The sequence below is a fragment of the Nycticebus coucang genome, chromosome 8 (genome assembly GCF_027406575.1).
Source record: "Nycticebus coucang isolate mNycCou1 chromosome 8, mNycCou1.pri, whole genome shotgun sequence".
Lineage (NCBI taxonomy): Eukaryota > Metazoa > Chordata > Mammalia > Primates > Lorisidae > Nycticebus > Nycticebus coucang.
In genome coordinates this window covers 74,605,487-74,617,497 of record NC_069787.1, presented here as the reverse complement: position 1 = coordinate 74,617,497, position 12,011 = coordinate 74,605,487, and the positions used below count along the sequence as shown (strand labels likewise).

The 12,011-nt window shown below is 37.8% G+C and overlaps 1 long non-coding RNA gene across 2 annotated transcripts in view; it reads left to right on the top strand.

Moving 5' to 3' along the window:
- The first annotated feature begins 1,504 nt into the window (after positions 1-1,504).
- LOC128592695 (uncharacterized) overlaps positions 1,505-12,011 on the top strand; it is a 43,694-nt gene continuing 33,187 nt past the window's right edge. For both annotated transcript variants that reach the window (XR_008381976.1, XR_008381977.1), the window contains exon 1: positions 1,505-1,589. This is a non-coding gene — a long non-coding RNA (uncharacterized LOC128592695). The remainder of the gene's footprint in view (positions 1,590-12,011) is intronic.

Genomic DNA, 12,011 nt, shown 5'->3' with positions numbered 1-12,011 from the left:
TTATTTGTTACAGTATTATTACAAAAGGAATTGATGTGAGGCATTGTAATCTATAACTGTGGTCCTTAACTCTCAGGCCATGGACTGATATTGGTCTGTGGCCTGTTAGGAGCCAGGCCACACAGCAGGAGGTGAGAAGTGGGCCAGTGAGTGAAGCTTCATCGGTAGTTACAGCTGATCCCCATCCCTCATTCTGCCTCCTGTCAGATCTGCTGCAGCATTAGATTCTCACAGGTGATGAACCTCACTGTAAACTGCATGTGAGGGATGTAGGTTGCACACTCCTTATGACAAGGAGTGGAGCTGAGGCAGTAATGTTAGTGCTGGGACTGTCTATTTGCAGGAAAACAAGCTCAGGGCTCCTGCAGATTCAGCATCATGGTGAGTTAAATAATTATTTCATTATATATTACAATGTAATAAGAATAGAAATAAAGTGCACAATAAATGTAGTGCACTTGAATCATCCCTAAACCACCCTCCCCACCCTTCAGTCTGTGGAAAAATTATTTTTCATGAATCTTACCTCTGGTGCCAAAAAGATTGGGGACTGCTGAGCTATAGAACTTATGGAGCTCTAACTATTGTTAGAGGAATTGGGCCTGACGCTTTTGAATATAGCATCTATGTGCCCTCCTGGCTAGGCCGGGCCCAGGGAAAATGATGCTATACAGCTTTCAGGGCTAGGTTATACAGGTCATTCACCTTCCACCTTGCTTCCTGGAACACTTGCTGTTAAAATTCTGAGCTATATGTAAAAAGTCTGACCACCCTGGGTAGCCAAATGGAGACACCTGGAGGACAAAGCACATGGAGAGGCTCTGAAGCTGTACTGAGAGGCTAACAAGCCCCAGTCATCTCTGTCTTCCTGGTCCAGGTGCCAGACATGAAAGTCAAGAAGTCTCCAGGTAATTCCAGCCTCCAGCCATTCAAGTTAACCTCAGCCATTCTCCCAGCAAGGTTCCAGATAGAGGGGAGTATAGTGAAGGCACTTTGCTATGCCAGGTTCAGTAGTGGTTTGTTGGAATAGTTTCTTAATTTCCATAAAATCTTGCACTATCTTAATTTTTATAGATGGCAACTGAGAGAGAACATGAGTAATTTTTAGTCCTACTGTTGGTAATAGCAGATCCAGAATTTGTACCCAGGTTTGCCTTAAGGTGGAATTTGTGTTCTTCCAACATAGCTGGGCTGACCTCTGAGGGATGTGCATGGTCAGCAAGCTGTCCACAGGATGAAAGGCAGAGGAGAATCACATATCCTTGCTTTGATGTCTGTTTGTCTCCAGGATGTCTGCCGGCCCATGCAGCCCCCTTGCACTTGTTATTATCTGCCTCAGACATCTTAATTAAATGCTGTAGTGTCCTCTACCACACAATCAAAACTCTAAGCACTTTTCTCTCTCTGGGAAAAAAAAAATGTAAACCAAAATTCTTGTTTACTGCTCGCATTCCAGGTATTGATTTCTGCTCTTGTTTTTAACCTACTTTCTCTCTGAGAGTGCAAGTCCCCCAGCAAGAGAAGACTACATCAAGGCAAGTCAGCGCCACCTGGGCAAGAGAGGGAGGAGGAAGAATGAGAATTCCTTGGTAAGGGGCTGGGTTGATGGTTCAATAGGAGAAGGGTTGTGAGACCTTAAGTTAAACTCCGTTTGAACTTGAAAAACCACTTCTTGAAACCCTAGTGGAAGGTCCTTTCATTTTCACAGTGAACTTTGCTCCACATATCCTCTTACAATAAGCATAAGGAAAGGGAAAGTTAGAGAGAGAGAAAATAAGAAAGGAAAGGGATGGTGTATTGAGGTAGTGCAAACACGGTTTCTAAGGGGGCAGGTCCCGAAGCAGTCCCTTGTTCCTACGCTATATAGTTTGTATTTATTTTTATTCCATGCAATTGCTGTGACCAATGGCTTTTTTTACATAAAATTAGGCCACTTTTGTTTCTGTGCAGCTATATTTAAAATAAGAGTGGCCAACGATTGTTAGAGTGAGAAATGGAGAAAAGAGGGAATGGAATTTGCTTGACGGGTAGAACATAAATACCATTTTAGCAGCTCTAATTTTTTGAGCACCTAAATAGTATGTGCAGAGTTCCTATTAGATGGTTTACATATGTGATTTCGTTTAATCTTCACGACAGTTCTCTGAAGTTTTCTTATTTGTATATTTGTATGAAGCATTGACTTTCAACGAGATTAAGCTACCTTGGAAGTGGCAAGTGTGTGTTTGTTCCCCTGTGCCAGAGCTTCCCATGGTGGATATATGAGGTAATTTTGGATAGTACTGAAACAGGATATGTTTCAAATATTTATGTGTTTATTGGGAATTAGAAATAATGTAACATGCACAAAAAATCTAAATATTCATAGACGTTATTTCTTACAACACGAATAGGTATATATTTAAGTTTTTTTTATGCCTTCATCATGTTCAAGTTTATTTATTTATTTTTTTATTAAATCATAGCTGTGTACATTGATATAATCATGGAGCATCAAAGTTTTAAAAAGTAAATAGAGTTAGCTCAAAAATATCTATTAAATAATCAGATGAAGAAATATGAAATTAAAGCGCTATGCAATGATTGAAGTTTGGGAAACTGTAGTATACCAGGATGCCCTCAGATCATTGATTTGTTATTTGAGCATTTCAAATGAATTAGTACAGACTTACTGACATTTAGCAGGAGTGAGGGCTGGTTTTAAAGTGATATCAATGGTATTAGGTTAGGATATGCTCTTAAAGAAAAAATATTCCAAATGTATCTGTGTAATTTTGTAGGATTGTGAGTCTTATGTATTCTTCAAGCATTGGTCACAGATGAGAACACCAGCCTTTTGTTCTTTGAGGACCCGAAATGTCACAGTAATTAATTACCACACGTTCCCTGCTTTGTAGGAGCTCATGTTTACCGGAGGAGATAGTCTCTAAACATTTATTCATGACATAATTATTTGTGCACAAAGTGTTATGGCATCTACTGAGGAGATAGTCACTCTAACTCTCCAGGAGTGGGAAAACCTCCCAGCACAGAGAATTCCATAGATAATAAGCTGGCACTAAATTCAGTGCATTTGCAAGGCAGTGGAAAACCTGCTACCTGCATCTGATAAATTGTGATGATCTAGTTTGGGGTTAAGGTTGAAAGGTAGCATAATTGATACCCAGAACTGACCCTGTCTTACTCATCAATATTCTTCTTTGTAAGATAAAATTATTTTCGGTAATAACCCTGAAGTAAATAGATTGATGATAAAAATGGTCAGAGAAGAAATGCAATGTAATGGATTAATACTTTTTAATTATATCAATGTATTCTTTTTTTTGTTTGTTTTGAAAAGTAAATTTATTTCAGGTTAATGTGAATGTACAAACAGCCAGGTCAAAATATTTGATTTTGTTAGGTAATGTCCCACACACAAAAAGTGTTCCAGACACCCCCAAACCCATTCTCTTTCAGTGAGAGTGCCCCAACTCCTTCCCTCTTCTTCTCCCTGTTACCCCTCCCCCAGCTTGAATTGAAATGAGTTTTTCTCTGATGTGGGCATGGATTAGATCATCTACTGGCTTCATATTAGTATTGAGTACATTTGGTATTTGCTTTTCCATTCTTGTGATACTTTCCTAAGAAGAATGTGTTTTCAACTCCATCCAGGATATTACAAAAGATGTGAGGTCACCATCTTTTTATGGCTGAGTAGTATTCCAGGGTATGCAGGTCCCACAGTTTGTTAATCCATTCCTGACTTGATGGGCATTAAGGTTGTTTCCACATTTTGGTAATTGTAAACTGAGCTGCGATAAACAATCTAGTGTAAATGTCTTTATGATAAAATGATTTTTTTCCTTCTGGGTTGATGCCTAGAAATGGGATTACAGGGTCAATGGAAAGTCTATTTTGAACTCTTTGAGGACTCTCCATACTTCTTTACAAAGAGGCTGTATTAGTTTGCAGTCCCACTAGCAGTGTAGAAGTGGTCCCCTCTCTCCACATCAGTGCCTGCATCTTTGGGACTTGGCATCAATGTATTCTTTGAACAAAGGGTAATGTATATGCATCATGTTGGTCACTCATGATGATGGATAATTAAGTTAGTTTGTTTCTGAGCCTCAATTTCTGTCAATTTGTCAACAATATCAAAATTAGTCTTCACAATTTCTGAATAAAATATGGCATAACTAGTTTTTGATCTGTTTTTCTGACATTTGATTTAAGAACATATTTAACTAACTTTAATTTCAAAAAGGTTTTCTCACATGAAGCAACATGTATGGAAGTAGTTATGAAAAATCTTAAACATAGGGACAAATTGGGCAGTGATTATAAAAATTCCACTTTGTAACTAATCTCAGAAAATGCAAATACCCTTATCTTTGTTTCTCCAAGACAGTATGATTGATTCTATAGGTTTTAAGTATCTCTGCAGTTGATAAAATGGAAGCAGAAATGAAGACGCTGTTGAATGACAGAATTAAAGTCATTCAAGTTCTGTTTCTTATTTTTGCAATCACTGTGCTATAATTGTTTATTTTCAAGCTACTGCCTAAACACAGGGGCATTTGGTAGAGGAAGAGTTAGAAACATGTCCATAACTGAAGCAAGCACAAGAGATTCTAAATGATTCTAGACTTCCTCTTATGTCCTTATGTATATAGCTGAGTCTGGTCATTCTGTGTCAGGCTGTCTAACTGAGGAGTCTCACAGTTAATTTTCATGTAACATATAAAACTAAAGTAGGTAATAAAGTATGCTAATTTGCTACTTACATATTGTGATGGTTTGAATGTGTCCTCCTGAAAGTATGTATTGGAAACTTAATCCCCAGTCATGAAGCTGTTTAACCCAGGAAGGTGGCTGAGTGGATTAAAGCCTTTATTACAGGAATGAGTACCTTATCCATTATAAAAGGGGGAGTTTGACCTTCCTTTTACACTCTCTCTTGCCTTCTTTGTGTTCTTCTGCCATGAGTGGACGTGGAAAAAAGGGTCTTGCAAGATGTTGACCCCTTGGTCTTGGATTTTCCAGACTTCAGAACTGTGAGCTAATAAATTTCTGTTTATTCTAAATTTCCCAATCAGTGATCTTCTGTCATAAGCAGCACAAATAGGACTAAGACATGTTGATAATATTAAAATTCACCTGTAACCAAGCAATTGTTAGAGCTTAACCCACCAACTTATTTTAACTTTTAATATCTCTATAGACATTATTCAGATTTGTTAGTGAATGTTATCAATAAAAGTAAACTGCCTTCAGTCAGTTTTATTATGATTTTAACCATATTTTACTGTATGTGTCTTATTGGCTGTACTTAATGCTGCCCACTCTTGTGGTCCCAGCCCTGGTTTACCACGGCTCTCAGAAAATCAGAGCTGGAAATAGGGCTGAATCAAGTCTACGCAGCCATTTGGAACTTGGCCCTACCTTTCCACTAAGTTTAACAAACCTTAAATCCCTGCCGTGAGACTCAGAAGTTTATTGAGAGAAAGCAGGAGCATATCCAGGTGAGGAATTCTGCCTGTGTACTCTGTGCTCCAGCATTCTCCCTCATTGTGTCCACACTGTCACTGCATCATCTTTTCAGCAAAGAGGACTTTGACTCGCTGTGCTCTGCCCACCTTTCCCCACTGAGTGAGCAGATGGCTCCCACTGCTGACTAACAAATTCAGTCAAGGCTTTCATTTTGTACAACTGTGTCTCCTCATCTGAAAAAATCCATATGTGGGACTACGTCAGGAAGCACACACAGATGTTTGCTGAGGTCAGCAGGCAAAAACTGGAAGGGGCAAGGGGAAGGGATAAACCAAGGGAGGAGAGGAGCAGTGAAACCAGAGAGCCCTGTCTCTCTGGTGGCATCTCATCTGGTGGCATCTGCTCCACCCTCACCAATCACTGCCACATGCAGGCTTAGCATTGCCAGATATTTTTATTTCTTCTGGGAGATAGATGATTTCAGTTCTTTATATTAAATCTCATGCTTTCAAACATTGGGAAGGAATGTTAAAGACTTAAAAGCTGCTTGAGCTTAACCACACATCTACAGACCAGTTTATGATCTTTGAACTTGGCGAGTTCTCTTATCCTTGGGTATCCTGGGTGTTTCTATTATGCTAGAAAAGGGGAACTTTATTCCTTGAGTAGAACATCCAAACATGGTTTCTGGGCTGATGCCAAATTCACAGCTTGGCCTTTTACACACCATTGTTAGTTTGGTCCAAATCTCTTTAATCCATCCAGATCTCATCCACCAGGCTGGGACAAAGGAGGATTATCTTTGATCAATAGTTTCCATTCTACATCATGACTTTGAGGTCCATTTGGAATTAGGTTGGCTTTTTCTATTAAGATGTAAATACAAATGGAAATAGAAATGAAATAAATGAAATTTCCCAAACAGGACAGACCAAATGAAAACATAGACCCTTCACATATCAATGAGCTCTTGTTATTTTTATAGTGAAAAAGTGAACTGAGGTAAGAACTGCCTTCACTGTTTGTTTGTTATGTACTTTTCCTTTTTTTGATGGAAACGTTTCCAGATTAATTGGTTTAAAGGGACACATATTTTTTGCTCTTCTCTTACTTATAATGTACTGCAGCTAACTACCCAATTCAGTTCTTCTTTCGTTTTTGCCTTGATATTTTTTTAAAATACACAAAATATTATTTCAGGGAAACCATGCAAAGGACTTTAAAGGATAAATAAGAGATGAAATATAATTAAACATAAGGAGAAGGAAAGGGAAGCGGGGTCCCAGGAGAAGGCAAGGCCTGGGGAAGGAAGCCTGAACAGAATTACTATTCATTTTATTTGTTAATCAAAACTATTGCTCCTCATTGTCATGTTGGGTCCCAATGGAATTTTCTCTGACAGAAATTCATGTTCTCATTCTTTTGTTCAATGCTGCTATTGTAATGGGAGAGGGTACTTATTCAAACATAATACAAATTTCAAGAAAAATTATAAAAACATATGAAAGTCAGTATGTGGGAATTTTCTCAGTCCCAATTTTCCATGTAATAAATGGCTTTTTTGAATCATAATATATGCATATGCATCATTTGTTATGAGCAATTAAAGGAGAGCATACGTGCAATTATATACTAGACCTTGTCAGATGAGGATTAAAAACTATCTTACAAACAGGCTTTTTAGTAGGAGAGGACAAGCTTTAACTCTGAATTGAAAATCAATAACATTTAAATACTAATGCAGAAGAGTTTAATGAATCTATAGTTGATTCTTAAGTATTGTGAGAAATAAAAACAAACTATAAAATACTTAAGACTGTTCCATTTAAGTTCTAGAGCAACTGCATTAACAGAGAGAGTGATTATCAGGGCAAAGGAATGCCTCTGGTTGCCTTGTAATCATAGGAACAATGTTGAAAGTCTCCATGCTTCAAATTTAATCTGTCTCACACTGCTGTGATCTAACATAAGAGTACCTGAATTTCAACCATTTATGATGTATTTGTCTGTGCTTGCCTGTTTTTATTTAATTGCTGGGGGAACAGCGTATATCAGGCATTTAAAACAATTATTATAAAATATTGCCTCCTTGATGAAAGGAATAAAACATTACTGGCAGGGGCCAAGAAGTGATTTATATATAACACTTTCAATGAATGTTTTGCCCTTTTCTTTACATAGACACACATCAAGACAAACCAGAAATGTATTCAGACTCTCTATGAGAAATTCAAGGCCAAATGTCAAACATAAGAATTTAGGGAAGGAAAAGAAGAAAAAAACAGCCAAAGACATGCTGTACTTAATCTTTGTTCCCATCCCTAATTATGGAAATAGATGTCTTTTGGGGGTAATATGTGTTATAAGAAATTTTGTAATTTTAGATCTTGATGAAAATATGGAAACTTGGGCCCTACTGCAATCTAGGGATCAGAATATCTAATTTATGGGTCTGGTATAAAGGGCAAGGAAATTGAATTTTAGGAGAGTTTTGAAGAGTCTGATGCAAATCATACTTTGAGAAACCCTGCACTATAGCTGCAACAGATTACTCATGTTTTTCAGACATTTTAGTAGCAGCTAAATGTTTTTAAATTCAAGATAGAAAGAAGACAACCTGCTGTTCTGACAAAGGCAGGTGGTCATTCTAAACATTTGGTCTGCCCTTCAACTTCAAAAGGTCACCCAGGAAGCATCTGTATGGACTCCTGATGACCAATCCTTAAAACTTGATTAAACAAAGCTTTTGTATCTATTCTTGGGAAGAACTAAATTATCATGCATATTCTTGGGAGAATTTTGCTAACATTTGGGAGGACTTGTTTTCTAACCAAGACTGACACGTAATAGGCTAGCCTTAGTACAGTCTAACTGATTGTTTAGGCCATCTTTGTTCTGATTGGTTATTTCCCAGGCCGTACCTATTGTTAAATATTTTATATTGCCTGTGTTTTTGATTGAATCTGTGTAGAGGAAAGCAATATTTTGATGCCTGACAATTGTTTCTCTCCCCATTTTGGCTTTTTGCTTTCTCTGTGAAGGATTATTATAAAAAGCCAATGCTACTTTCCTGGCTTCCCTTGCAGCCAAGAGTGGCCATGCAATATAGTTTTGAACAAAGATATGTACAATGCAGTCTTCTGGAGTCCATCTAAGAAAGATTTTTCCTTTGTGATGAAAGCAGAAGGGTATCTGAAGAAAGCTTACTTGTTATTTTGGCTGGCCCACACTTTCTGCCTTTGAAAGCATTGGCCTGAGGAAGTGATGTCAGAGATGGTGGCCACAGCCCCTACCACTCCTTAATGTTGTCAATGATCTGCTTTGTTTATATATATTACTTCTTTAGCACCTGGAACTTGAGAACCCATATTAGTTAGCTTTATGACTTTCTCTGGGCTTTAAAATTTTTGAGCTCGTAAACTAACCTCTAAGAGAGAAATGAGTACATTTTAAAAAAGTATTACCCTTAACTCTTGAGGATAATTCTAGAAGTAGGGCCCAGCAGAATTGAGGGAAGAGTGTTCCAGCTTCCCCACCATGGGCATCACTCGGTGTTGGGGGAACTGATACATGACAATGGTTGTCACCCTCTGTTATTTTTGCTGGCTATCTTGGCCACTAATGCTCCAATCCAATAATGGATAGATTGAGCCTTATTATTATTATTATTTTGAGACTCACTTTGACGCCCTCAGGAGAGTGCCATAATGTCATAGCTCACAGCAACCTCAAACTCTTGGTCTCAAGTTATTCTTTTGCCTCAGCCTCCCATGTAGCTGGGACTAGAGGTGCCTGCCACAATGTCTGGCTATTTTTAGAGCCAGGGCCTCAGTCTTGCTCAAGCTAGTCTTGAACCCATGAACTCAGGTGATCCACCCACATAGGCTTCCCAAGTTCTGGGATTATAGGTGTGAGCCACTGTGCCCATCTGATTGACCCTATTTTTACACTGAGTACTCTGATATTTTGTTTTTGTTTTATTTTATTTTGTTTTTGCAGTTTTTGGCTGGGGCTGGGTTTGAACCACCACCTCCAGTATATGGGGCCAGAGCCCTACTCCTTTTGAGGCACAGACGCCACTCCATACTCTGATGTTTTATATCATTCATCTCAACCACCATTATGTTGAAGACTATCTCAAAACTAAAAAGAACAAATGTAGTTTTAAAAGGATGTCCTCAGGAGAATCAATTGCTGTCCCCATAGCTATTCTATTACTTGGATTGGGGTCATTTCTCCCAGAGTCTGAGCCCTCTGTTGTTGATAATGTTAGTAGCACTTACACTATACTCATAAATAGTAACAGTTGTAGGGAGGACAAGACAAATCTTAAACAAGCTATTAGAATATCATGAGATTGCTTTAATTAGTCACCAATGAATAAATCAGATCAAGATTTTTCTTGTTATGACAGAGAAAAAGCATTTAAACAAAGTGCACTTAATTAATGATCCTATATTCTTCTAAACATTTGTATGTTCTGGAAGTGATATTTTTCCCCACCATTAACAATGCAAATGTTCTTTCTTTGTACCTTCGTATTCATTTCTTCTCATTATTGGCACTTTTAGAACTTTCTTGTTAGACAAGATGTATTGTTCCGCAGGTTCTGTAGAAAGCAAACTGCTGGATCTCATTCAGGCAATTCTGGAATTGGACTGCAAATAATGACTGGGCCTCTAGTTAAGAGGTCATTCTTACTCCCAAACCCCTGTGCAAATGTGATGTAATTTGAGACCCTCTGGGTTTTTCATTTCCCTGTACTAGTTGCCTTTTGGTCCTGTGTCAAGGAATTATTCTCATTAGAACAATAACAACAAATACCCTTTGTTATTTCATTGGTCTCTTGGGTGTTTTTAGTGGTATTGAACTCAGACATATATTTGCTGTTTCTTGAAATCTTGAATTCCATACCTCAATGGAGTCATTACAGCCTTGCAGCATGAGATAAATCAAATTCTATGGCATTTGTTTGAGAGATTTCTAAAGAACAAAAAGAGTGTATGTGTCAGGAGGAAGGTTGGGGGTGGATGGACTCTATTCATACCTCATGGAAAACTCCTTCTCCTAAAAATAGCTGCTTTTGTGGCAGGTACTGGTTGTGGTTTACCCCAAATCCATTTCCCCTTCTTCCTTCCTAATAGGGTTTCTGATTTTGTTCAGGGCTATAATGTATGTGGTTGAAGGAAACATCTCTTGGAGTCCCTCAGAGGTAATACAACTGTGCTATACCTTGATTGTGGCCACAGTTACATGAATCTGTAAAGGCAATAAAATGTCATAGAACTATATACATAGACATAAACATCTGAAAGGTGAATGCAAATAAAAACTGGCAAAGTTTTAGGGAGGTCTGTAGTCCAGACTAACTAAATGAAATCTGTCAATGTAGATTTCCTAATTTTGATAATGTACTCTAGTGTATATATATATATATATTATCATTGGGAGATGTAGCATAATGGCTACCCAGAAATTTTAGTATGATTTTTGTAACTCCACACTTATTTTTAAAGTGAAAACTTTAAAAGAAATAAAGATTATTAACCTTTGATTTCTTTGGAAATACAGATGTCCCACTGAATCAATTTTAACCAATGAGATATAGGCAGAATTGCATAGGTAGTGATCTTAAGCAAGCTATTTTATCATACTTAAAAGGGGCAGACTACTACATATACTTTCAACTTTTGTTCTTTTAATCCTCTTCTTGTGTAAAACACAGATGTGAGTTCAGAGATGCAGCTCCTTTCCTGCAAGAAGGTTGTAGAAATTTGCATAAGTAGGTGAAGTACAAAATTAGAAGGACCTTGGGTTCTCAACTATAATAACCCAAGATAGCTTAGATGTTTAAGATCATGAGGTAGGTCTTACGTTCTTTGTTTTGCAAAAAAATCCCAAGTAATACCTTCTTCTCCTTTCTTGTTCTAATTGTAAACTTAGGCAACAAAGGTCTGGGTGGCAGTGGCCTGTTAGTTTAATGTCTTAAATAGACCCAGGAGGAATCCACTGGTTGACACTTCAGGTGACTAGTGTCCTTACAACAAAAATGGACAAGATTGTACTTTTCTCTAAAAGGAAAGGGTCAGGTTTATGAACCCTGATGGCTTTTATTTGTATGATTCTGGGAAAACCTTAAATGAGGAATGGAATAATGATAGAGTTCATGGGCATACTGAATCAGTACCTATTAATCAAATAGCATTGGGGAGTAAATAAATAATGTAAGAAATTAATTATTGGAGAGAGGATGGTAGATTAAATCACTTTTCACCTTTACTCCACTTTTCCTTATAAGAGAATAATCACTCTTGCCTGTTTCCTGTGAGAAGAATAAATACCCTACCTCACCAACTTTGGGCTGGATCATGTGATATGATTTGGCCAATGGAATGTAAGGATTACTCAGAAACTTTAAGAAGCATCACAAATTTTCCTCAGAGCCCTTACTCTCCTCCTCTACCAGGAAGTATCTTCTCTTATCTAGGTTGCTGAATGAGAAGACATAGGGAACAGACCTACAGCCTGGTTACACAGTC